Genomic DNA, 4,849 nt, shown 5'->3' on the forward strand with positions numbered 1-4,849 from the left:
GTCTCTCTTAGTTCTGGGGTCTTAAAAGAAACATTCAAGAAGAATGATGTGAAGTCCTGCTGGGCAACACTGCTTTAAAACTCCTGACGCCAATATATCAAAGTGTGCCAAAGGTTCATGTGCACTCAAGGAGCAGCGGCTTTTTCGCTTCACAAATTTTCTTGAATGCTCTGAAAAAAAGTCATATTGAGCTGGACATGTACTGCTGGCAACATACTGTCTGTCATTTGGGTTTCATGGTTTCGCTGCTTTCTGCGGCATGCTGCAGGTTGTGAGTAATAAACAGGCAGAGCAGATTTTTCCCGACCTGCCTGCTGCTTACTACTTGCAACGACTCATCACAGAGGCTGCAGAATGTTGTGAAAGCCCGAAACCCAAACTTCAGACAAGTACGTCTCAAATAGGTACAATGTACATTTTAAACCCACTGACGGATAGGTGTCGCATGATGAACTGGCACATTTCTCAAAAAGTGCACCAGATGACTTCAAGAGGAAGCCTGCGAAAGCTGTAGGTGCCGTGTGCCCCCTGAAACAACTGGTACGACATCGCTGCTGACGCCAGGAGCCACAGTGTACCGGACGTAATGAAGGAATACTTGTACCAACTAATAGGCGAGACACATTATGCCTCTCGAGTTCTCTAACAGAAAATAATCTCCAGGCTTCGCAAAAAAAAAAAAAGAAAATGAAAAAAGAAGTAAATAGGGAAAAAAATGCACCAAGGACATTGGACTTGAAACAACAAAGTTTATTGGCGTGCACATACCTTTAAATTTCATCCAGTACATCATCGTTGGCCGAATGGAAAGCATACACGGTTCACTAATCCCAACACACACATATGGAGCACACGTTGCATGGACACAACCCCTCCGATGCACCAGGCTGGCACTGCAAAGCTCAACCAAGATCATCCTTAATGACGAACACGACAGTTCCTCAAACGAAATGGCCGACGAATAATTGTCCGAGCATGTGGCACCAGACCCCTCTTCGATGTGAGAAGCAGTTGCAGTTTTGCACGCATATGCGTGACCGTTGAGACAGGACACTACCTGTAAAGAAAGCGAAGTGAACATCGCGCTGGTACTGTTCAAACGTTAATGCTACAATATTACACGTTTTTGTAACTCACGTCCTTGCAGTCGATACAGTCCCACATTCACCTATAACGAAAGAATACAATTAGCCTCGCTTGTAATATAAATCGTCGCTTCACCGATGTAGCCGATCCACTTCTGCCGCCATTTGCAATGTGTCCATCGTCTGCAACAGAACGCTTGTTAAACACAAGTAAAACGCAGGCGTCGTACGTTGCATCACAGCCAGGTTGACTTACCTTAAGCAAACATTCAACTTGTAATTAAAAAGCAAGGTTGTCGTCCTTTCAAAGGCGAGGTTGCAGTGCAGATAACAGGCACGAACGCAGCGACGAATGCACTGCGGTAGAATACGCGGTGCCACGTCACTCCTCACGGGCGGAGCGCGGAACAACGTAGTACGCTCCAGCGAAGGCACACATATTCAGCCGGCACACGGATTATTCGACAAGCACACGAGTATACGGCTCAGGAGGCACACATATTATTCAGCGGGGCATACATATTTGGCGATAGGGATCGTTGAGCTTGCTATTTGATAGCTGTTACGGCTGCTTCCAGACGGTTACGGCTTTGTACCGGCTGTACTTTGTGAGGGAACTTTTTTAACCGGCACATGTTCGTCACAGGATTTAGAGTGTAGACTCAAAATTTCTACTGAGTTGCCCTATCGTATGCATCTGTAGGTAACATGAAGCATATCATTGTGCTTTCAAAAGAAATACAGTTCATGTAAAAGCTCTATGCCCGCTACACCCATTTTACGCCTCTTTTACACCCGAGCTCAGTGGACGTTGTAAATAAGGTGTTACGTTATTATTACACCCATTTAACACCCCTCATCCCAGGATGTTTCTTCGAGCTGGTGTAATTTGGGAGTAAAAATTAGTTTACACCCCAGTTACACCCGGATTACACCCTAAAGGGTGTTTTAAATTTAAGAGTGTGTAATTCATCTAACGTCATTTATGTCATTCAGTGCGGCATGTGCCAAGCACAATACGTAAGTCAGACTAAAACATCATTTCGGATCAGGTTCAACAACCACCGATCTGACGTTACCAAAAAGCCAAACCTCCCGGTCTCTCGCCATTTCAAACAACCAGGTCATTCACTAAATAACGTGTCACTTTTTATTCTCCAGTCAAATTTTAGCTCAGATCGGTGCAGGGAACAACGCGAATCTTATCTCATTTACAAATTCCAATCAACCATTAACGAAGATCTGGGAGCACTTTCAACGGTAAGAAATTTGGCCGCCTAGATGAGCTACACTTTCCTCCTTTTCGTTTCCCTTCTGTTTTTCTTTTTTTCTTTTTTCAGCAAAGTTTGAAGCAGCGCTCACCCTGCCCGGAATTTTCCCCAAAGCGGACAGTGACCTACGGCGAATGACATCACCACCCGGACTTGACCTTCTGGAATATTCCCGAATCTGACTCACTGACAAACGCCTGTGGCGTGCCCGTACCGATTATGACGTCATGTAGCAAACCTATTTAAGAAATGTGTAATCAGCTACGCATCTTTTGTCCTGACGAAGACAGTGCCACTGTTGAAACGTCGACCCCTTGCCCATTTTACTTTTTAACGTCTCCCCATGTAATAAACTAGTGTTTTTAACTTCCCTAAAATCTGTTTCCGCGTCTTTTTTTGAACTTCTGTAAAACTTCGTGGCCGTTTGATAATCCTTTTACCTCACCCTATATATACATACATATACAGATTAGTTTAAAGATAACATAACATATTCAGGAAGAGGAGCGTAACGGGAAGACATTCACAGTGATACATACAATACAGACATGGAGATATACAGTACATAGTACTAAAAGGGGAAAAAACTGTACAACTTCATGTGTTAGTGAGTGAACGCAAGAGGAGAGTTTTAAAAACGTTTGAATGGGAGGCAAAGATATCAGCAGAAGGGTGAATTACGTTTGTCATTTGTTGAATACGTACGATCGGATTTGCAGGCATATGGTGGGATAAGTACAATATATTCGTGAGTCGGGTTACATTGACAGGTACGGCGATATGAAGCTGATGTAATAGAGATGGTGTATCGAGAAAACTGTGTAAGATCTTATAACAGAGCATAATATCATGAAAACGGCGTCGCGTTGAGAGTGGTTGGAGGTTAAGAAATGACATTATCTCTCTATAGATATACATTCTAAAGTGAGGGCTTTTTCTTAAGAATACGCTATGTACAATGTGTAGAAATTTCTTCTGGACAGATTCAATTCGTGACGAGTCAGTGCAGGAAAGGGAGTTCCACACTGGAGACGCGTATTCCAGGCGCGGTAAAATTAAGGAACGATACAGGTGAAGAAATACAGAGTGTGTGGAAAAGATTTTGCATCTATATGTGAGCAAGCCAAGAATTTTGAGAGCTGAAGAGCGTACGTAAGCGACATGATCATGAAAACGCAACTGGGAGTCGAAAACGACCCCCAAATCCTTCAGTACATCGACACGCATGATGGCATCGGAACACATGTATGTATTGCATATAATGTTAGTTTTTCTTGAGTAAGTCACATGTTTCGTCTTCAATGGATTAATAGTCATCCCATTTTTAGAGCACCATTCAACCACAGAGGAAACGTCAGATTGTTGCTTATGAACGTGATTTGGGTCGTGGATAACTTTAAATATCTTCACGTCATCGGCGTACTGAAGAAGATGAGAATGATGAATATGCCCAGCTAAGTCATTAATAAAGACATTGAAAAGGAGCGGCCCCAAAATTGAGCCTTGAGGAACACCTGAAGGAGGAAAGTAAGGAGAAGAAAAGGCACCGTGCACCTTTACGATACAGCATCTGCTACTCAGAAACGAAAGGAAGAAAGCAATGAAGGCGTTTCCGAGACCAGTCATATGAAGTTTGCGAAGTAAAATAGTATGGTCCATCATGTCAAATGCTTTTGAAATGTCGAAATAAATTGAATCTACTTGTCCTCGTGCTGAGACACAAGGAGCCACAACGGACATAAACGATACAAGATTGGTGAGAGTGGATCTGCCTGGCATGAAACCATGTTGTTGCTCACATATCTCCGACTTGAGAAAAGAAAACGTGCGATCATAGATTACCTGCTGAAACACCTTTGAAAACGCGCACAGTAGACTGACAGGACGATAGTTTGACACATTTAAAGGATCGCCGGACTTGTGGACTGGTACGACAACCGAAGTTCTCCAACAGGTGGGGAACACAGAGTCACGTAGAGACAGGTTGAATACATGAAGGAGGACGGATGCAAAGAGGTCAGCGTAGGCTTTAACGAATACTGCAGGAATTTTGTCGACCCCTGGGGTCAAAGTAGGTTTTAGCTTCCGAATAGCTGCGATGATCTCCTCGTGGGACACTGCTATACACGGAAGGTGATAAGATGCGTTCGACATGGAACTCGAATTCGCAATTGGCTGTGCGTTACCGCGTTTATATATTGAAGAAAAATGTGTAGCGAAGAGCTGAGACATCAGGGTTGGGTTAGAAGATACCCCACCGTTACCGTTCAAAGCTCATAGATTGTTTTCGTTTTTAGAAAGACGCACTTGTTTCCAAAATTGTTTAGGATTACTCTTGAGATCCATTTCAATGGATTTGATGCGATTGGCATAGTCGCGTGATTGTGCCTGCTTAAAGAGTGTCCGGTAGTGAGCAAATAGTATGTAGTGTGTTGTGGAGTTATGCTTTTTGAATTGCCGGTGGTGGAATTTTTTCTTCTTTAGGTAAGACCT

At 43.4% G+C, this 4,849-nt stretch overlaps 1 long non-coding RNA gene across 1 annotated transcript; it reads right to left on the reverse strand.

The window, feature by feature from the left end:
* Positions 1–735: 735 nt before the first annotated feature.
* LOC135387228 (uncharacterized) lies at positions 736–1,579 on the reverse strand. The gene is made up of 3 exons (XR_010420958.1): positions 1,342–1,579; positions 1,138–1,268; positions 736–1,057 (listed from the first exon to the last, which is right to left on the reverse strand). It is a non-coding gene; the product is annotated as an uncharacterized LOC135387228 (long non-coding RNA).
* Between the last annotated feature and the right edge of the window lie 3,270 nt (positions 1,580–4,849).

This window comes from Ornithodoros turicata, chromosome 3 (assembly GCF_037126465.1).
Source record: "Ornithodoros turicata isolate Travis chromosome 3, ASM3712646v1, whole genome shotgun sequence".
Taxonomy (NCBI): Eukaryota; Metazoa; Arthropoda; class Arachnida; order Ixodida; family Argasidae; genus Ornithodoros; species Ornithodoros turicata.